The 22,995-nt window shown below is 40.1% G+C and overlaps 1 protein-coding gene and 1 long non-coding RNA gene across 3 annotated transcripts in view; both read left to right on the top strand.

Annotated features, from left to right (window-relative positions):
* TAFA1 (TAFA chemokine like family member 1) overlaps positions 1 to 22,995 on the top strand; it is a 216,560-nt gene that overhangs the window by 48,872 nt on the left and 144,693 nt on the right. The gene's annotated exons all lie outside the window — the stretch shown is intronic.
* On the top strand, positions 18,412 to 20,233 carry LOC127471674 (uncharacterized). The gene is made up of 3 exons (XR_007904735.1): positions 18,412 to 19,358; positions 19,932 to 19,990; positions 20,079 to 20,233. It is a non-coding gene; the product is annotated as an uncharacterized LOC127471674 (long non-coding RNA).

Below are 22,995 nucleotides of genomic sequence, written 5' to 3'. Positions count from 1 at the left end.
ACAGAGTGATACAAGACTGCAAAGTGCTTCATGTCCTTGGCTGTGGCCCCCAGTACTGCAGCTCTACAAGTAGTCCTTATTGCACTATTCTGATGCCTAAACAAGAAGATAAGTGAAGGACAGTTATTGAGTGCTGAAGAGCTAAAAAAAACCCATCCCAAAACAATAATAGCAACAAAACCCTCCAAAACGGTTACACAATTTGTTATATTGCCTGTTAAAAACACCTAACACCCAAAATTCTATGCTTGGCAGAAAGCCAGGGGCAAGGTTCAATTTGATTTTCAAAAACATGGGTATATAAGTAATTGACAAAGCAAGCTTTTAAACCCAATTTGAAAGGAAAGAGGGAGAAGAGTTTTGAAGCACATAATCCACCTTTCAGTTTATTCCCATGCTTTCATTGGATTTTAGGGCTGTTCAGTAGTTCAGTTGCAGTCATTAGGATCCTAATTCTCTTAGGTACTTATTAAGCACTAAATTGCTGCTTGTGCCAGTTCTTAGTAACTCATTGTTCTGAAATGAAAAGAGAAAGAGCACAGATTGAGTTGTTATTTTTCCTATTGTGTTATCTGGCAGAACAGTAAAATCAGCATTTTACATCATTTTCCTCTCTCTGCCCTATAATCAGCACGTAAGACATCTTTAGTAATGATGGAGATACCTCATCTGAATGGGAATACTTCACTTTCTGTTCCCATGACTGTTTTATCCTTCAAGGAACAGGCAGTCATGCAGGATTCTTGACACCCAGCTCCCTCTGTTTCCAGATTTCCACAGAAAAAGACCACTGTGCTCAAGAGCAATGGCATGTTCCTTTATCCAACAACAGTGGGACTTTAACAGGTGTTTCCAAATAGGATCTGAAACAAAGACCTCAAGCACTAATTGGGAGCCTCAGCTCTTCCTTGCAAGTGAGAAGGGCTGCTGTGTGCAAGCAGTCATGGAAAGGCATTTTCCAATGTCCATCAGCTACAAGAATGGGCTATCTCTTACCTGCTATGCTTGTGGGGCACATATGGACATCTAAAACCCATTTCTGATGCAAATAATGTCAAAAGGTCCACAAGTTAATTATCTCTGAGCATTACAGTTCCATAGGGAGGCATAAGCATAAGGCCAAATGCTGCTGTGTGCATCAGACACAGCAAGAACAGCAGTAATGTTTTGGGCACAGATAATGCCAAAGTGAGAAGTTATCCCACTGCTGAGCCTTGGGTACCTTGGCTTTCCCCAAAAAACAAGTGGCCATCTGCAAATTAACCCGAGATGGCTCTGCTCCCTAATGGAATAGCTGGTACACAGGAGTGTCAACAAGTGCTCTTTGACAGAAGAAATTCTTGATGAAAGATGCCAAAAGAATCTCCTGGGGAAGGGGAGAGAAATGAAAAGCTCTGGTTGGACAAAGAATCAAGCAAAGGGTGATACCAAGCTCCCTTCCTGGGATAACAGGTGGGAACTGATCCTGAAAAGAACTAGGACTAGTTATCCTTTAGTGACCTGAAGGGATGTTGGCATGAAGGAGCTATTAAAGGGCAGTGGAGGCAGAGGAAAGAGACTCCTCTTAAGTGAGAAATGAGTCATTTGAGGAATGTGTTGGTTTTATCTTTTTTTTATTTAATTGCTTTTCTCTCTGTTTCTATTAGTTAGATATCAGCTCTGAAAAATGTGCTGTTGGGGCTTCTGGGAATTCATCAACAGTATTTTGAGTTTGTTTGTCTATTGTTTTTATAGATTTATCAACAGAAAATCATAGAAGAGTGCAAATCAGAAATATCTCTAATTGTGTGTAACTTTTCAGTTCATTTCCATGTGTATTTCTCAGTCTTATTTCCACAACACTAAATCCACGTAGGTGCTTTATTTTATTGTGTTTATTCATTGAAAAGCTGTGTTATAAATAGAAAAGTGCTTTCCTAAATGCCATCTTGGCAGAATTGTAATGTCATGTCTCTGGCACTCTCAGTAATGCTAATGAGAGTATTTACTGCTGCCAGTTCCAAAATATAAGCCATAGGGTGCTGTTTCCTGCCTAATTTCTATATTGGGCTTTTTTATCCCAGATCTCTATAGAACTCCTGTGAGAGCTCCACCTGTACCTTTGGAGCCCATCCCTACTGTTGCTGAACTTTCCCTGTGAAAAACCTCACGTAGATCAAATTGCCTCCTCTCCTCTGGTGCTGCCTCCAAAGTCACACCTCAGAGGGCACCAAGTGCTAATCCAGGCTCGGTTCTTCCCTCTGGTTTTCTTCCCATCCATCCCTTGTATCTTTTATTTATCTTACTCTTTAAAAACATTTCATTTCTCCTCTTGTTGTTGTTTTTCCCTTTTTTTCACATCCCTCACTGCCCTCTCAAAGGCAAATCCTCATGTTTCACCTGCCCCAGCTCTCCCACAGTGCTTGCTACCCCAGTGACAACCACCTTCACTTCCTTACCCTCCTCCTTCTCTCCTCCTTTTTCCTGGCTCTCCAGTTTCATTCCAGGGTGGTGTCTGGAAAACAGATTTGCATCACTTTACCCAAACTAGACAAAATGACTGTGCAACTCTTTCTGTTCATAGCAGCTTATTTCGGTTTACATCAAAACTGCTCTTACACTCTACCATGGTGGAGCTGTACAGAAAAGAACCTTTTTTCCACATTTAGGAAGCCATCAAAGTGTCCTGCTGGCTGATCCCTGGTGGCTCTTGGGTGTCCAGATATGGGAGTGTGTGGACAGGCTCTGGGGGTTGTGGTTCAACCCCTCTGTTATTTGCTGCTTCTTCCACTGGTTTGTTTTCAGTTGAAAGAGGCACTTCCCTTCCAAATCACTCATCTGCCCTGGTCTTGCCACATGTTTTCTATATCTAAATGGAGTTTGCACCATCTGGACTCTCCCCCTCTCAGAGGACAGAATTTATAAATATCGTGATGGGTTTTCTGTTTGGTTTCCTCGTGATTTCCTTCTTTTAGGAAGAGCGTTGAACGAGCAGAGCAGCCCCCTCATGGATGTTAACTGGGTTACCCTACTCAGCACTTCTCCTGACCCATCCTTTCTGCCTCAGTTTGTGTGCTTGAGCTGGGCTGGCTTCCTTGGTGCTGCTCCAACCTTACAACACTTTATGAAGATAGCAGTGAATGATGCTGTTGGTTTCTCCTCGCTGTGGTTTGATTTTCTGTATTTTTAGCTCATTAAGGTTGTAATAAAATTTTTTTAGCTCTTATCTATTAGTTTTCAGCTTAGGTATCATCCTTCTCTTGATTTACTTTAACCTGGGTGTCCCATGGCTCTAACAGTGCCTTCCTGAGTTTTTGGGAACTGCTGAGGGCTTGTCTCCAAAACCAACCAGGCCTTTACCCTCTATGATCATACGAAGCAGTCCAATTTACCTCATGCTTATGCCTGTGGATGGAATGCAGTGCCTTCATTTGTAATTATAAAATGTACATTTGTAGCCCCACCCTCAGCTTTGGGTTTTCTGGCTTGAGCCAGTGATGGTTATTTCTCACATCCCTCAGTTTAATACAGAGGGCAACTGTTGTTTTGTCTGTAACTCTGCTTGTGAGGAGAATAGAGAAGGCAGCTCTAGGCACGTGTTCGTTTGCAGAGGGATGGATCATCCAGGCAGAGTCCAAGGAATGGGCTTGATGCCTCCTTCAGCCCTAAACATTTCCTGCCTCACTGAACTGCTCTGCTAATCTTGCTGCTCTGAGGGGTTTAAAATAGGTATTGTCGCCTTCAGCTTAATTAATTAACTTTTCTAATTGTGCTCTCTTTTTACTGCTGTAGGAGGTAATAACTGCTGACTTAATTGGGGTAATTCAAGAAAAAAATCATCTTGTTCTTATTACTAGGTTCTGGGGGTTGTTTGTTTATTTAAGGTTTCCTTCAATATAATACCCAAAACATTAAATTGCTTGAAACTGTGGGGAAGGTTCTGCCACATACAGCACAGGAAAGATGCTGAGAATCCTGGGTGATGTGGATGCTGGCTCAGATCTGGCTTCCTAACAGCTGGTAATGATGGATTTCATTCCACTGCTGGGAGCCCATATACCCCACACTCCTTTTAGGATTAGGTTGCAAGATGAGGACCACAGGCCACTTAAGCTTGATCTCAATTTATAACTTTATTGTTCCTCTGGAATGGATATTGGACAAGAGAAACAGGCCCATCAGGTGTGTTATGAACACAGGGTGTGCACCACAATCCAAACTTTGCAGTTGGTTTAACAGATGAAACCACAGTAGAAAGATCCACTTGAATGGTTTGAAGATCATCATGTCTCTAAGTATTGTCCTTATTTTTCAGAGATGTTTCATAAATATTATGTTTCAGAATTGCTGCTTTGGGAAGGGGCCACTGAGAGTTTGTGGATATTTGGCAGTGACTGGAGCCAAGGGGCTTCAGGGCTTCCTCTAATTATACCAGCATAAAACCCCCTTGTTTCCCTGGATGAGGGTTACTTTCTTTGTGGGTTTTGTGCTTCCAGGGTGACACATTTTGGGTAAAAGGGAGCAAACTTTGGCAAGTACATTCATTCTTACCATAGTGGTGGAGCTCAGGCTGTGCAGGGGTTTTCCCCCATGTGCCACAGCCACGGGCATTTATGTCCCAGCACCTTGGTAAAATTACAAAGGCTGTGTTGTGTGGCCCAGGGGGATTATTTGAAGGCTGTGCTTCAACCAGCTCTGTGGTAGCTGTTATCCCACTATTCTGCAGGATGATAGAAAGGAACTATCTAGCAGGGATGTGCCTGTTTTTGGTAGCACAGATTCTGAAAAGAGCGACATGTGCTTTCAGCAAGATGATATTACAGCGTATTATTGAACAGCCGAGGCATGGGACTCTTTTGAGGAATGCAAGAGCCACATCCCCAGTGAATATTGCCTTGAGGGCTCAGGAGAGAACACTCCCAGACTCAGAGCTTTGCTTTGAGCCTGGGTAAGGTCTAGAGTACTCGAGGCAATGCAGGTGATTTGCTGGAATAATATAATTTGCTGGCATTTCTGTGCAAAGTGCAGTTTGAAGCATTAGGAGTCTTTGGGTAACCACTGTTGTTTGAAGAGACAAATCTCTAATTTCAGCCTTATGTGTGTTCAGGACAAAGAAATGTTGGTTCTTTCTGCAAGTCAGCATCAATAGCCAGCTGGAACCTAAAAATGTTTCTCTTTGAATTTGCAATTATTATTTTTAATTAAACAAAAAAAAAAAGAGGAACCTCATTTTGTTTAAAGTACACATTCTGCAATATTTGTGATACTATGGGAAAGAGCATACTATGCACTTACAAATTACTGCTCAGTAATTAGCTTCTTTGATCCTAAGAGTGAAAACATCCCACCTGTGATACAAGGTGGCTTACAGAGTCTTTAGAAAAAAGACTTTTGCTGAAAAAGCCTATTCTCTACTGTGTTACGCAAACAAATGATTTTTTTTTTCTTTTAGAAGGACTGAAGTACGAGTTCTTTTTCTTTTCCTGGCTTACTAAAAATGTGTGATAACAAGTTGACTTCTGTGGGAGTTTTGCATGGGTAAAAGCTGAAGGATCAGTCCCCATATTGTATGTGATTTTGCCCTAGTAATTATTCTTCACTTGAACAGCTTCTCCATGGCAACTGCTTCAAGTAAGTCTTGTATCACCATCTATTTAAAAAAAAAGGAAAAAGACTTATTAAGATCTATGTTTTAAATTTTTTCACCCTATAAAGAGAGACAGAAAAAGGAATAGGACACAAGCAGAAACATATGGGATTTGGCCCAAGAAACCCTTTCTTCCACATATATCCCCACCTTTTCTCTTTCCTAGAAGGGGATAAAGAAAAACAAACACATACAATTAAAAATAAATTCACTACCTTGCCTTTCCACGTCCCCTTCCTGAGGCTCTGAGACATTATGGCGCTGACTTGATCAATCATCCCACATCCACCCTGGCAGTTTCTTAACACAAACTTTCTTCTTCCGTCTATTTTTCAGCCACAGTCTGCTTTCAGTCTGGCAATTAATTGTCCCACTGCTCCAGTCCCACAGTTGTATTCCTGTCAGAAGGCTCAGCTGAAGGTCAGGGCCCGCTGGTTTGTACCCTCTTGCTAAAAAGCAAAAGGAGCAAAGTAATCTGTGGCTGGATATTCTCTTTCACACTGGACTTATGGGTCATTGGTGATGCCTCCGTGTGCAGTCCTACTCCTGAAATAGGGGTTTTTGTAATTTTTTTTGCTAGAGCTCAGAAAACTCATCTGTTATCAGCAATAAAACAGTCAGGAAAAAACATACAATTATTTTAGACTTAATTTTCTATTTTTGTATGACAGCTGTGCTTTCTAACTCCAAGAGCAAAGGGTTCATAAAAGATCACTTCTCTTTCTAGTATTCTGTTGTTGGGAGTCACTATCTTCTGAAATAATACATCCTGTTAGAAGGATTTTTTTTCTTTATTTGTTTTCAAATGTGGGGTTATTGTAGGCTGGATGTTGTATTTTGTGTTCAGTTCCTTATGCTGTGCCACATTTTAAAGGCTAATAGGGTGAAACGGGGTCCCTCTCTTTTCTGCTGAACACATAAATATGGAAATTCATCTGTCCTGGTGACATGATTTTTGACACAATGCTGACTGACAGTCTTGATAGCAGCTTTTCACCCATGGCTTTTTTAAACTGATATATATAAAGGCCATGTTACACGTGTTTCACCTGAAATCCCACATGATGTGGCACACAGAAGATGTTATCTGATTGGTCTTAGCAGAATTACACCCCATGTGAGAGCTACCTTGTCATCTTTTAGGTCGCCTCTGAAAGTTTCTGCAGGTTTATGTCTGATTTTAAAATCACTGCTCTTGTGACAATCATCAAATGATGATGGCTTTTTGCTCTTTTTTTAACGAATCCAGGATGCCTGGCTCAAAGGGTGTGTGAATGTGGCACTTGGGGATGTGGTTTAGGGGTAAACGTGGCAGTTCTGGGTTAACAGTTGGACTCGATGATCTTAGAGGTCTTTTCTGAACTTAATGATTCTGTGACTGCCACTGGCTCTGAGTTTTGTCTTCTATACCAGCTCACCCCTGTGCTTACATGCTGCTCCCATCCTCCCTGTGATGCTTTCAGAAATCCAGTCTATATTATGACACAATAAAGAGTTTTATCTGCAGGACTAAGATGGCAACAAACCATGGCAGAAGCTGGGAAGAGTTTGCTGGAGGATGAGAACATAATAAACCAGCTTTCTCATTTAACCTGATTTATCACTGTACCCTGAGCCACAAAACTCATGCAAGTCAGCAGGTGCAGCTCAGTTTTCTTGTTTTCTTGCAACTCAGTGTCAGAAAAGAGGCCTCATCAGGTAGCATCCCTAAGTTTGCTGGTGCCCTGTAAAACATTGCCTTGTGCTGTTTTCTGACAATCAAAGAAGCGAGAGTGGTTAATAAAGCTAAACTGGTATTTTTCAGTCAAAATGTTGACAGCCATTTTGCAATTGCCATCTTAGCTCTGACATCTTGGGGAACAGCTTAATAATTAACGTTGCAGTGGAGATTGTAACTGCCTGCCAGTTCTGACTATCACCAAAACAACACACAGACTCTGTAGGTGTAGCAGAGGTACCTCAGGTGGGCTGGACATCAGGCTCTGAAGAGCAGCTGTCATGTTTGATACGGTGCCATCAGATGGAAGAAACTCTAACTGAATCTTAAACAGGATGCATCTATTAGGTTTTCATTATATATGTTCAGCTTGAACAGTTACAGCGACAGTTTGATTGTCTTTTGTTGACATTAAAAAAATTAAGCCAGCAATTAAAAAATGAAATAAACAGAACTAGCGGTGAAAAATTCAGGGATGTTTTTTAATGTGTCTTGGCTGTAGTAGTGGTTAAATAGTGATTAATGGTATGCTGTCAGTCAGGTTGGGAGAATAATTTTGCTCTAAAAAGCTTTGAGACAAAATTTCTTCTTACGCTCAGTTCTGCACTACCTGTTTTGTCACTTAGTCTAATACCAGAGTAATTAATTCCAAAGACCTATCTTTGAAAAACAAATAGCCCTGGCTTCCTGCTGAAAATGATAGATATCACTCCACAGGGAGGCTAAAAAATAAACAATAGTTTATACATATCACAGAAATTTGGACCTTTTAATTGAGAAGTATCTAAATTCTCCAAGTACTCTCTGATTAGTGATTTCATATATAAAATTAATGGGTAGAAATGGGTGTGATTTGGTACGATTCTTCACTGGTTGTACCAGTCTTTTGGTCAAAAAAAAACCCCAAAATTACAGAGGGTTCCCTGCAGCATTAGCCTTATTGCTAAACTTTTAATAATAATAAACAGAAAGCAAACCTAACCTCTGTGTTTTATGGCTTAATGTGGTTCCATGGACCAATTTGAAGTGCATACTGGTGTCCTGTGGACCACCAGGGAAAGGTGGAACAGCAGGTGGGATCCTTGCTGGTGGGATCCTTGTGGTCCATGGAAAGCTGTTGCTGACAGTGCAGAATTCCCAGTGCAAAGCATTTCAGCCAGAATCAGTTTCCCCACATGGCAAAGGGAGAAACCTTCCTGCAGCAGCAATAAAATGATTGATGCTGCTGGTTTTTATTACAGCTAAGTCTTAAAACATCCATTTATCCTGTTTGCCTGTCCCATGCAGATTTTAGACAAAGTGACATCTTCTCCATGAGTCTCCTGAGCTCACTGCTCTCCCCGAGGCAGAGCTCCTCAGTGCTTGTATTTTCCTCAAGATACCTATCTCTTTGCCTGTGTAAGTAGGATACTGAATAAAGTGTTCTTTGGTGGGGAATTCAGTAAGTTTATTGTTTCATTTATTGCTGGATTTGGATTTTAAGCAAAGAGTGAAGCAGAGGAGCCTCAACTGAATGCTGAAGGGAAGGATAAGTATTGCACAGTCTGCACTGCTGACTGAACTACACACTGATTTGTGCAGGGGCCTGAGGAGCAGGAGACAGGGAGTTATGGACAAGTTGTGCACAAGATTAATGTCATGGGGTTAGAGCTGACAACAACTTGGGTTGTGCTTTCTAAGGCTTTTTTGACTTTGTAACTTTAGCACTTGTCTCAGCCCTTTTGCTTATGAAAGAATATCTTTAGAGACCTTCCAGCAACTTTTCTGACATAACTCCTTCTAGTTAAAAAACCTTTCCCATCCAAACTAGATCTGGTCACCCAGTGTATTACAGGAATTTTGCTTCCTGATTTCAGCTGCCCCTGGGGCGTGGCTATCCAAATGTTGAAGAAAGGATTTGTGTGTCAAATCAAGAGCCAGGGCACAGGGGAGAAGGAGAACAGGGTGTAATTTCCATGGTTGGAGACCAGTAGAGGAAAGGTTGTCATCCCTACCTTGCTCTCAGATAATAACATACACCACCTGTTCCATAGCTTCCTGTGAGTGAATTTGCCTTTCTTTCCTCTTGAAGCTGTTCATATTTGAACCATACATCTCCTGGAAAGGTGATATTAAGGTAATATCATAGAATCACAGAATAGTTTGTGTTGGAAGGGACCTTTAAAGGTCATCAAGTCATAATATGGCATATGTGTTTCTGTCAGTTGTTTGACTAGCAAGAGATATCATAACATAGGTGGCTAAAGCCATTTTTGTACCCTGCCAGGTCATCTTGTCACAATTACCATCTGGTGAACCAGGTATTATGTCCCCTCTCAGATTACAGCATCCCAGCTCTTATTACAAATTAGTGGCACCAGGACACCAGACTGGATGGGAAAAACTCATTTATCGGGAGTCCAGCTGACAATTTTGAGTGTTTAAAAAGAGACAAAAAAGGTAGAGCAGGGCTTCTTCATATGTGTGTTAATACCCTCTAAACTTAAAAATTCCTGCTAAATGTGGTAAACCTAACACATGCTGCTGTCAAATTCCATTTCTGGAAGGTATATGAGTAGACTATAGCTTAATGTTTTTCTCAAGGTATGTTTGTTTAAACTCCACTACAATGTAACTGTAAAGTCTGCTGTCTACATATTTATATTTTTGTATCGTATGCCCAGATTTAGGTAGTATATAAGTGAAATTCTGTCATATATTAAGCATTTAAAACTGATCCTAATTTTCAAGTGTCTATTAGAATGCAAAAGGAATCATGACATTTATCTTGCAGACTCATGCTTTTGAGATATAAATGTAAAGAAATTTAACTTGCTGGGTTGGAGTTTCAGGTCATGCTGAATTTATGCTTGTGCAGCCTTTTCTGAGGGAAAGAGCCTTTGCTTATATCTTAGAAGGGATGTGAGATAATGGACTTCTACACTGAGACATTTGTACTTCCAGAAAAGCTTTTACTGACCAAGAGCAATGCCCAGGCACTTCTGTGGCTTAGATAAAGTTAATTGGTGAAGAGGCAATCCACATTACATTGAAAGTGGAAATGCAATGTTTTGATAACTTTAGAAACTTCTTTCCTTCCTAAAAATGTCCATTTGAGCATGCTGAGGAAAGTATAGTGTTATATTGGTACTTAAAATAAATCTCAGAGAAATGTATTAGCAGGCAGGATATGTAATTGTGCATGTTGATTAAATTAGATGTCTGTGATTGTTGGAAGATATGGAAGAGAAATCCATGAAGTGAATTCTACATGTATCTGTGCAAGCAACATAAATCTTTACAAAATAATGGTGAAGGGATTAGAGTGTGCTGTGAAGTCAGAGTTGAAAAATAATCCTGCAAACTGCCTCCTTTTTAGTTAATGAAGACATAGGAATTTTTGTAACATACAGAAAATCAGGACTCTGTAATGTGTTGATTATCCTCTCATTAAAGATTATCCTGGACACAGAAATGGAATGCAAGCTAGCTTTATAGGGGAAATATCGACTAGACAGGCTGCTAACCCAGAGATTGATTTTATTGTTTAGAAAAGCAGAATATTAGGATACATGAGTGTTTCTTTTTTTAACGAAGATGCTCTGCTGTCAGCAGTGAAATATTACTGCAGGAGAGTTTTCTTTTTATACACAGTGGTAAGAAGTATGGCTTCCTTTCTCGGCACTTCAGCCACAGATGCTATCAGCGAGACCATCTGTGGTGACAGATTTGTGTTATATCACTTAGAAACTAAGCGAAGCTGGTAAAGCCTCCTACTACAGGATATAAGTAGCTCCTGCTAAGGCTGGGATGTATTACTCTTCTGTCTTTCTTCAGGGGGCAGAGGAGTGGGAGGATTGTGTGGATAGAGGCTCACAATAGCTTTCAATCATGTCCTCACCGAGTCTTGAAATGCTGGTGTGGATCTTCTGGGGCGACTTCTACACCAGGCTCCTTCCTCTGGGTCCCCACTGGGGATGGGCCTGGACTCTTCTTGCTCACTGTGGGTCACTGGCAAACCAAACTGGTCTGTGGGTGTCAAGGGGAACACTAAATCCATCCTCAGTGGAAGCCTGTGTGTAAGTGGTACAGACCTGGCTCTCACATGGCCCATATCTCCTGTAGAGGAACGACTCTGCAGAAAGGACAATGTCGCCTCAAATTGTCTCCTTAGCATTTCCTTGTCCTAAAGATGGTGACATGTGGGGTCATGGTGGGCTTTTTCCTGCACAGTTGTAATTTTTTTCATCTATTAATCTTTGAAATGTTCTTAATTGGTGTTCTGGGATTTCCCAGGCCAGGTTGGATGGGGCTTGGAGCAGCCTGGTCTAGTGGAAGGTGCTCCTGCCCATGGCAGAGGGGTTGGAACAAGAGATCTTTAAGGTCACTTCAACCCAAACCAGTCTGTGATTCCCAGAGGATGACAAGTTGTGGCGAACACTGTTGTTAGCAAGTGACCATAAAAACCCTTTAAGAACTGCTGGGACTCAAACCACTGCATCACCTAGGGCAAACTGGCCACACCAGGGACAGTTTTCCAGCCATGAGTAGAAAATAAAGGAGTGTTGATGGCATGTAGTGTCACACTTCATTTCTGTGCAGTGAGACGTGGTACAAATAGGTGTTTGGGCAAAACCACTGCAGAAAGATTTGTTGAGCCAAGAGTGGAAACCTTCAGTCTTCACATCTGTGACTGTTGAAGGTGTTTGGAGATGTGTTAGATTGGAAAGATATTCACATCTCCATAAGCATAAAAGAAATGTGGGTTTAGACTGAGAAACAATTTTTGCTGCTAATAATATTGCAATAACCTTGCTCTACACTCAGAATCAGTGGGGCATACTCAGATACTAAGTGAGCACAATAGAGTTCATCAGTATGAAAGCTCTCCAAGCATCTTGAAATGAGAATTACAGGTTCCTCAGCCTATAGTGTCATTCACTCATTCCTCATGTCAAATTCTAACAAGTAACAACAGAGCTAAAGGAGTTGAGCACCTTTATGGGAGTTGGCATTTCATGATCTCAAGTTCCCCACCTACAAAACAGAAGAGATCATCCATTTGGTCATGTAGAGAAGTGGCCATGACTTCTTTCAGTAATAGAATCCATAAAACAACCAGAAATAAAACTATGGCATTTTACAAAGTCTAAGTGATAACAAACACCTACTTGTCAGTATAAATTTGCAAAATTGTCCTTCCGTTCTTTTTAAAATAAAATCCTACTGATAGCTTATATTTTAAAGACAGCAAAGAGAATTTCCAACAGATGATCTGAGGAAATTGTTTTTTATCTTTGTCTTTGGAAATCTAGACTTGCTGCATCTCCTCCACAATAATTTTGCAGAGGGAAATCATAGCACAGTGTTTCTGAGTACTCTTCCTGCACACAGTGCAGCCACCTAAGATTTTCCAGTTGGTAAGATAAATATTGAAAGAGTCATAAAACGAACAGCTCTTTTTTTGTGAAGTCAAGTATTTCCTGAAGGATAAAGAGTCTATCAGTTAAGTCCCTGGTTGGAAGATACAGCAGATACAGCTCACATGTGGCAGCTTGTCTCCTGTTTATTTTTTCCCTTATCCTTCCTCCATTCTTTCATCCCTCTGAGTGTTTGGATTCTTGTTTTACAATGACTTAGAGGAATGCACCCAGAATAGCTGGATTGATTGCAGTGGTTACTGCACGTGTGGCATCTCCAGTTGACACATTGCCTCTGGGCAAAATCTCCACTCAAGTTCTCCTCTTCCTTCTTCCAAAAGTCCCAAGACAAAACTACAGGGTAGGAGTAATAAGAAGAGGTTGGTAAGATTACCCAGTGGGCTAGTGAGAAACATTTGTAATGAATTATTTTCCCTTTCTGATTCCCCAAAAAATATTTATTGCTTTTAAAAATGTTAACTGGCTGTCATCCATTTTAAATCAAAATGGGACCAGCAGCAAAGACTGCAGAATTTATTTTTTTAATTATTTTTTCTTTTTTACACATTAAAAATATTGTCTACAACGAATATGCTTTATTAAAAAAGAGAAGAAACTGTGGTTGGTTTTACTTCAGGATCTGGGCATCTTCTAGTCTAAGCCCCTGCTCACAGCAAGGCAGGTAGCACAGGCTTCTCAGGAGCTTGTCCAGTCAAAGGCCTTAATGTGGGTAAAATTAAATTTAAATTTAGACAGGAGTTGCTGCAATAGAAAAGGTCCTGCCAAAAAAGAAAGGAGGTGATCACTGTGCCACATGTAAAAACAGGAGAAAGCCAAATCTTTGACACAAATTCTGCTCTGTTATGTCCTTGTCATGTCCTTGAAGCCTGAAAATCCACCTACTGGATAGTTGGGGTCCGAACCCAGTTCTGCAGCTGAGACATGATGGTTCTTCTGTAAAGAAGAATACTTTATTAACAATATGTTTAAGTTATGTCAGCTGTCAGCCATTCATGAACTTTTATTGACAGCTAAATAGAACCTGAATGATTTGGGCTTTTGGCTGTCATTCAGGGAGGCTTTTGCTTTCAGGTCTGTCTTAACCTGCAAGTATGTAATTTGTTTCATTTGTGGTGCTGCATAGCAAATGAACCTGGGTCTCTAGTGCTCAAAGGCAAATGCAGTAATCATCTGCATGACTTGATTCCTTATTCCAGTAATATGAAAATTGTCAATTATGGATGAATTATGGGTGCTACTGATACCTGTAATTTGGTTTTGCAGTTTTGTAAACACATGCAGCTGCATTTAATTGTATTTTACTAGTCATGTAATTCATTAAGGTGCACCTGCAGTCACCTAAGACACAGATATTAATGAACTGAAATGCTGTATTTCATTGTCTACTATTTATATTGACATTTCTTACAACTGTTTGTTTTTAATCACATATCTGTGTATCTGAGATGCAATATTAAAAAAAAATTGATTGTGAAATAAACAGACAGCATAGCTAGCTGCTGTATTTTAAACTTCCTGAAAGTACTTGCTAAATAATTAATTTAAACAATTGCTTTTCCATGCAAAGCCCAAGACGGGAGGAAAGCTGTAGGATTGATTTTTGCAACAGTTATTGTGGGAAAGATGAATCATTAGATAACTGATTCCAAGGATGTGAGCTGCTGAAGCCCTTACTCTGTATTTCCATGCTTGAGTGGTGATGGATGTTCAGCTCTGCCTGAATGCAGTGCCTTTACCTTTCATCTCCCAGTCCAATCTCTTGGAGATGTTATCTTCAGGTTCAGGAACACACTTTTAAAGCAGGCATTTTATTGTGCACAAATATGGGTTTAATATGCACAGCCTGTTCCTCCTCTTCCACTCCTGGATATTCCTTTCATTTGGATTAAAGCAAAAAACAAGTAGATTTATTAGCCATGTAACCAGTCCTTGGTTCAGTGCATTTTAAAGAAGGTACAGAGAACACTGAGAATCGGATCACGCAGGTCATATCCCAGATTTCATCTTCCCTTCTTCCAGCATTTCTCATTTGGCCTGCTGTTATGGGGTAAAAAATGGAGTTTTGTGCCTTCAGCAGGCCTGGGGTAAACTCTGGCTCCATAAGGAATTGTCAGAACTTTGCTGCACAGGATCAAGATGGAAAAGGAAGCGATAGAGAGAGGTTCAGTTACTATCTGCATCCCTGGGAATGCTGCTCTAAGGCTCCTGTCCATGTGGGAGCACATGGGGAAGAGTAATGAGCCCATTTCCTGCAGGCTGCTTAAGGAAACACAAACCTTTCCATCAGGACAGGAGACAGGCTCTGATCTCCTCTCAGTGTCAGTCTCTGCCTGTTCCAGCTCTGTCTGCTACCCCTTGTCTCTGACAAAGTACCACACTCAGGGACCTTCTTCCCGTCCTTACTTTCTCCTTGAAGATTGTTTTGTTTTCCTTTTCCCCTCTACCCTGCCTCAAAGGGTTGTTCCCAGTTCATCACACTGTTACACAGATAAAAGAAGCCACTAAAGTTAAATAGCATAATAGCCAAACAAAATCAAGTTATTGAGTCTCAGAAAGATGTAGACTTGCTTACCACAGGTTACAAATGTTGTAGTTCCCATGCCTGAATCAAAAGTATTGTATTTCTTGAGAAAAAATCTCTTTCACTCAAGAACCTGTTGGTTGATTAAGGATCTTTCCTGGAAACAACATTAACTTGTATGTTCCATTTTCAGTGAAATATTTTTTGTCAGGAAAGTTTTCCCAGCTCTAACCATTAGAATACTCTTCCTGCCTGACAAAAAGTAGTTCCTCTACCCTGTAATATAGGTCCTGGGAAAAAAATAGAGTCCTTTCCATACATCTTGACATTTTTAAGGATGTGTAAAATTTCTGTTGCAGGTTGGGGGGGAAGGGTGTTAGTTCTGTATTTCAGAAGTTTCTGTGGTCTGAATGAGTACCATGACATTATGCTAGAAAATGTTTCCTGGCCTTATAATGAGATTTTGTGATAGATGCTTTTGCAATTGCAATATTTGTCACAAAATGGACTAATCCCATTGCTCAGATGAGGTACTTTGTGGCTTGGCACCATTTAACAGCACACTGATGGTTATGGTAAGAGCAAGCTAAATATTCTTCAGCCTATCTAGGATATTGAGTTCTACCAAGCATCACACCTCCACTTCTGGAGGTTCTTTACAGACACAGTTTCCAACTAGGAAAATGTCAAGCAAGATGAATTGGAACCTGAATAGCAGGACTTGCATAAGAGCACACAGGCTCCTCAGATAGAAGAGGCAGATATCAGGACAGATGCCTTCAATTAGAAGGAATTAAAGATTCATGTTGTAAATAACTTCAAAACAAACAAACAAACAAACCCCAAACAAAAACAAACCACAGGAAACAATAATTTGATTATGTCTTTCCTGACACATTTGCAAGTGTTGACGTGTCCAATGGTAGGAATATTTGCACAGGAACAATCAAAGTACTCGTGTTCTTCTTATGCTGGAGTCTAAAAAACAGAAGAAGAAGCTAATTGCATTTTTCTTCTCTTTCTTTGTTATGCCCATTAAGAACATTGTGAACAACTGAAGCAGAAAGTATAAAAAGAAAAATGAACTACCATTTTAGGGGAGAGGACTGGGCAATGAGGAAAGGTGGACAGGAATTTGCTGATTGGGGATGGCCTTGTTCACGAGGGGAATACTGGTCAGAAACCTGAGTTAATATGGCAGCTTGGCTGTTTTATGATTTTCTTCTACTGACTGTTGAAATGAAGTATTAAAGAACAACTGAAATACAAGAAAATGTTAAGAGTAGGCTACTTTTTGCAATCACTTTGTTTAAGTTGTTCTTTCCAATGAAGTGTAGAATAGATGAAGCATAATTCCATTAAATTAATGTATTGGTTGAGGCATTTTAAAGTCCTCTTTCTGTGTAATAACAGGATTTCTAAGGAAAATGAGTTTCCCAGGTCCCACAAGTTGTTTTATCTACCAGACCTTACATTTAAGCCAGCTCCAGTTAGGGTTATTTTCTTTCTTAGACTCAGATAAAATCTACTCCAAAGTTTGGCTTTCACTGGCCTTTGGAGAAGTTCTTTGTGCTACTGAAATCTTACCCACTTCACTGTGTGAGGAAACAAGATTTAGCCCTCATCTCAGCCTATACTCTTCATCTGAATTTTCTTTTAAATGAGATGCTTTCCAAGCCACATAGGTACCTAGATCAGAGGTAAAACATCTCAGTCATTAAACAGTTCCTTGTCTTCCTGCAAGTCATGCAGTGTTGAGGAATGGCTCAATTAGTTTTGAGTTTGCAAACTGATTGATTTTCTGCTCCTTTTCTCTCTGCCAGGGAAGGGACACTAGTTATGACAGCAGCTATCTTTGTAAGAAAATTCCACACAGAGAAACAAACTTGAGAAATGAATGGTTTTATGACAAACTCACAAAGTTGTACGGTTGCATTTATTTTGATCATTGGTTTGTACACAGTCTGAAATGTTAGAAGAGAGGAGAGGTGTATGCAACTCTCAGCTGACCAGTAAGTGCCACATCTAATTGACTCTTTTGTGCCAAGTGGAAATTGAGTTTTCTTGGCTTAGAAAATGTGCCTGTTTCTGGAATTTGCTACAATTTAAACCACTTCTCTTTATGCTCATTGTTGTTATTGCTACATAGCATTGTCGTTTGTTTTTGCTGTTGATTTCTAAGCACACTGAATTAATGAACTTTAGTTTACAGCCTTAATGCATGTTTGTATAACTGGTTCTTGCTACATTGAACATCCACTCTTATAGCTGATGTCTTTTATTACTGAACTCCACTCAAACACTTCACTGATGTAAGCTTATCCAGATCATGGAATTGCTCAATACACAATACAAGTAATTCAATGTTTGGTTTCCTGTGATACATATCAAGGACAATTATCCTAAACTGGGTTTGTCTTGAACAAGGACAGAACTATGATTATTTTTGGCATCTATAGAAGTCCAAGGGGTACTAAAATATAATATTTTTTTTTCTTTTTAAACAATACTGGCAAATTCAGGATGCTACAAGAAATGCCTTTTGCCAGCTTTCAACTTCTTGGTCTCCATTGATGATTTCCTGAAAGGCTATCAGAGCAGACCTCGCAGCACAAAGCACACAATGGCTATGTATTAAACACAGTTTTAATCTGAAAATAAGCGTTGAATAGCTTGTAGTTTAATTGGTTTGTGGCTTCATCTGTCTGGAGAAAGTAGGAAGAGGGTATATAACCCCCCCTCCATTCTGCAGCTTGGTTAAGCCTCCTCTCCCAGCGAGCATCCCAGGAGAAGGTGGATAGCTCCAAGGGCTGGGTAACACCTTGGCTCAGCCCTCCCACTCGCTGGGTCAAAATAGCTGAGCCAGCACCTGCATGAGGGGAGGCAATAATTTAGTCCTGTTACAGGCCAGCAGTAAATCACTACCCCTTCCCTCCCACGGGGAGTAGGTGACTGTGATTCAGAGAGGAGCCTCTGAGTCAGGTGGCCTCCTGGTGCTCTCGTGGGATGTTCACTCCTGGTTTAGGAGCGGTGATGCAGAAGAGTCAATGCTTGACTAAATGTTGCTTCACAGGGCTAGTTGCATCCAGTCTGAGAGGAAGGTATGAGGAACTGCTTTGCCTTTTGGTTCATAGAATCATAGAATAGTTTGGGATGGAAGGGACCATAAAGATCATCTCATTCCAGCCCCCTGCCACAGGCAAGGGCACCTTCCACTAGACCTGTCTAACCTGGCCTTGAACATTCCCAGGGATGGGACAACCACAACTTCTCTGGGCAAACTGTTCCAGTGCCTCACCATCCTCACAGTAAGGAATTTCTCCCATATATCTAATCTAAATCTACTCTCTGTCAGTTTGAAGTCATTCCCTCTTGTCCTGTCATTACATGCTCTTGTAAATAATCCCTCTCTATCCTCCAGGTAGGATCCCTTCAGGTACTGGAAGGCCACAATTAGGTCACACTGAAGCCTTCTCTTTTCCAGGCTGAACAATTGCAGTTCTCTCTGCCTTTCATTCCTTCTAAATCAGTGTCTCATCCCTTCAGTGGTAAAGAAAGGTTTAATATGCTGAAGCTGAAAATCATATCCACTCTTTTCAACTGGTTGTTTTGTAAAGAATGTGCTATGATGCATAGGAATGTGATCATAGTAAAGAGTGTGCCTGCAGAGATGTCATAAGTGTCTCCTCGTGCCTGCATTTCAGAAGGCAGCACTACCAAAGATAAAGGAGGAATCTGAAATAGTTGAGGTGGTAGGAATATTCTGGCAATGAACTTTCCAAAGAAAAGTATATTTTCTCACAAAACTGAAAATGCCCGTCATGAAAAATGTCAGTTTAATGCAAATTAATGTGGAAAAGAGAATTGGAAGTTTTCTCTGGTGTATCCCTGAAGGCTCTCCTGAAGGACTGCACCGTCGCCGTCACCGCCTGTCTGCTGGAGGGAAGGGAACGTGCAAGATTTTTTCCCCAAGGCAGGAATTTCAGCTATGCTTAGACAGAGCTCGTATCTTTTTTTTTTTTTTTTCCCCTGGAAACACTTACTGAGAAGAACAGGGAATTATGTTTCTTTATAGTGAGTTTTTTAAGTCACTTTTTCTCCCCCTCTTTTTTATTCCTCTGCTTTCTGACCAGCTAAGCACCTTGGCCAAATAGGAACAATCTGGTCAACAGCTTTGTTCTGAAGGTGTCATGGGTGATTCTGTTACTGCCAGCTTTCCAAATTCTCTTTGGAATTCTCTTCTAGAGTGACTGCTGAGGAACAAGCAGAAGTGTCAGGGTTGTAGTAGTGTAGCAGTACTGCTGTGGGTGAAGAACTTGTTCCTCTGCACGTTGCTTTCTGGTTAGGGTCTTTTCTTGACTCAGCTTTTTTCTGAGATTTTTGAAAAAGACAGTGACATATTCTTGTTTCTGACCACTTCTGATCCATGACTAGCAAGCATGCAGGATTAAGATGACATGTTTAGAATTCACCCAAAACCCCAAGAAATTAATTTTCTTTCTCCTTTACTGGCTGTTACTCACTGACTGTTCCTAGACAGTCAGTCCTGTCCCCCTCAAATGAGACAGTGATACTGTTTCTTGTAAATATATTACTTGTGAACACTTTATTAGCTAAAATGAAAGTGTGATCAAACCCCTTCCTTAGGCAGGAGTGAAAGCAAATGAAAGAACAGGAGAGATTCAGGATTTTGCTATGTCTTAACAGTAAGTGACTCAGACTTGCATAAGGTAACTTTTATTCCGTTTTTTGCACTCATGTCATGACATACTCATGTCTTGTTCTCTCTGTAAGGTGCCTAGGGTACTTGTGAAAAGGCTGTCATCAGTGCCATGGAGAGACAAGTGCTGCATGAAAAGTGACAGTGGAAGTTTTCCTGCTCCACCAGTGTCTTTGCCTTCATTTTTTTTTAGGAGTCATCTAGAGAATAAAAGCCGTACCTCAGCTATTACGGCCATTCAAACAAACCTGACTATAAATATCTCTGCTGGCTCCAAGTATAGTGCAGTTTTTCCCTGGAAGTGTTTGTTCAATCAGTATCTCCTGACTGTCCCCAAGCACTGATGAGTCAAGGTTCTGTAGAGGAAGGGCTGTTCTCCAGAGAAACACTTTCCCATGGAGCTGGAAATCTTGTGTCTCTTCCCAGCTCTCTTAAAGACTTTTGGTGAGAATTATGGTCATGGTCCTCTCCTAGTGTCTTAAAAAGAATGGCTTGCACCTCTGAAATCATCTGACTGTTGACTGAGTAACCAGAGTCTTGGTTATTGCTGGTACAGGTGTGGGGAACCAGTGGTGGTCCTGCAGATGGTTGTTGTAGGATGGTTGTTTTGCCAAAATATTGTGCAGTGTATCCATGCAACCCCCTTGCAGGTTATTTGTTAGATATTTTCAACTTTCCTTAACCAAGGAAATTATTTTTACCCTCTTCTTCTGTTACCTGTGAATGAATCCCTTAGTTCTAATCTTCAAATTCAGGTTGAACATTAGACTAAAATATCATGGTAATATAACTGTTTCATGTAAGATCATTCCACTTCATAAAAGGTGTGTTCTGATGGTCTGGAAACAATGTTGTAAAACAGAAAGACCTCAAAAACACCAATACACCATCACTAGAATTTTGTTATCTGAAAAATACTTGAAGTGCCTTTCTGCTGTGCACTGTGTCCAGAATCAAAATGAGGAAAGAAAAATTTTTAAGATAAATTGGTTTGTGAAAAATTTATGTGCACTTTACTAGTGCAGGCAGGATGTAATCTGCTTTGTATTGAATCTGCTTTAAAAAAAAACCACAATGATAATGAGATTTTTTAAAGGCACTTTTAAATTCATGCTGGCAAAAGACAAATAGTCATGACTTTTAATTTCTATAAACTTAACAGCTGGGGACAAAATAAAGCATTATTAACTTAAGGGGTGTAAGGAAGTTGCTTTTGCTTCAAGGACGAAATAAGTTATTCTATTCTCAGGGTTATTCATCTAAGCTGCCTGTCTGTTCTTTCTGCTGGTACAGCCAGGCCAGTGAATGGTTCTGTTTATGCTGCTTTTACTGTTAGCAGTGAGAGAAGAGGGGCCACAGACATCTCCTAAGATGTGTGTATTCCTCGTCCTTGGTAATGCCTGTAAAAACATTGGTTATGAAGGAACTGTGCTTCAGGGGCAAGTTGCTCTGCTCCTAAATGGGATATTCCTTGTATTCAAAATATAAACTGAATTACCAAGTAGCGAGGAGCTCCTTAACCTTATTTTACTGTATGGAAAAATATTATTTGTCTCTTCTATCATGAAAACCATTAATAATGAAATGTTTATCCTTGTCAAACTGAGTTCTCACACTAATTTTAATTGCATCAAGTACAATTTACAGTTATCAGATGATAAATAACAGTTATTTTTATTTATCACTGTATGTATATTATGCAACCGAGAAGAAATCTGTATGGTTTTATATTTCTTTTTTTCATTATTGTTATAAATTTATTGGTAATTCAAAGGCCAACCACAGTTTTTCTGTATTCTTGTGTGTTTGCTCATTCTTTTGCCTGTTGAATACAATTCCACTTATATTAGTGATTTTTTTTTTTTTTTGCTATGAACATCTTTGATTGCCACCTGCAGACTCCTCCTGTATTTTCCTGGATTTCATCATAGAAGTTGCAGAATATATTGTGTTAATATAAACCACAAGTTCATGTTTACATAGCGAGGAGTTTCCCTTGAGTCCCAAGTCTTTACTAACTGATTTGTCATAGAGGTGAAGGGCACAACCTCTGTGTTTAGGAAATCAATAGCAGTTGCCATTTCCATTAAGGAGTCTTGGCTGGAGTTGTTCTGTCTTACATATTACATTGCTGTCAGTATGTGCTTTCTTTTGCTCATGGCCTGAAGCTAGAAAAGGGGACAGACAAAAAAAAAGTAGGTTTTTCTTTCTCAAATAAGCATATCCTCTCTGTAGAATTGGGAAGGACTGATCTGAAGATGGCTTGAGCAGAGAGGCAATACAGAAAAACTAGTGTGAGTAAATGTTTTAAACTAATGTACTTATATGTGCTCAGCTAAACCAAAACAGTGAAAAAAGTATAGTCTGACCTTGTGTTGAAAAATGACCAGGAGTGCCAAAAAAACCAGAAAGATACATCCTTCTGCAGGGAAGATTTCTTAGTGCATTATAAGGGTAGAAAACTAATACCTCTCAATAGCTGTTGAGTGGCATCTGTTGGCATCTTCAGGTGTCTGGAAGAATGACCAGTGTTTGAAACAACTGTAGGTAAGCAGCAGCAAAGAACCAAGTTTGGGAGCAAATGTATTGCTGCCATTGCTTAGCTACCAAATTATGGCTTCTATAAGGCCTCACTGGGGTAAAGGTTCTTTATTTGTACCTGTTGCTGTCCTTTTTCAATACTGCTGATGATCAAGAGACATTTTATTACCCTTGAAGTGCAGGAATGGTGTCGTTACAAAATAAACTTACATCGCTGTAAATTCTAGGGAGAAAGTGGACTTAATCCAACCATAAATGCTCCTGAAGTCAGCATGGAAAGTTGCAAAACACATCTTTTATGATTTTGGATTAGCACTAACCATTTCCTCTAGGCAGAAGTGTCATTTAAAAGAGATTAAACTGCACATGACAAGGATAAATTCCACTTCTCCTCCCAGGGTGCTACTCAGAGCTTACCTGTTTAATACCAGTGTTAGTACCCTTTTTTCT

This window comes from Manacus candei, unplaced genomic scaffold (assembly GCF_025592945.1).
Source record: "Manacus candei isolate 608988 ecotype Guabito, Panama unplaced genomic scaffold, ASM2559294v1 h1tg000025l, whole genome shotgun sequence".
NCBI classification, from domain to species: domain Eukaryota; kingdom Metazoa; phylum Chordata; class Aves; order Passeriformes; family Pipridae; genus Manacus; species Manacus candei.
This window is presented reverse-complemented; position numbering and strand designations above follow the sequence as displayed.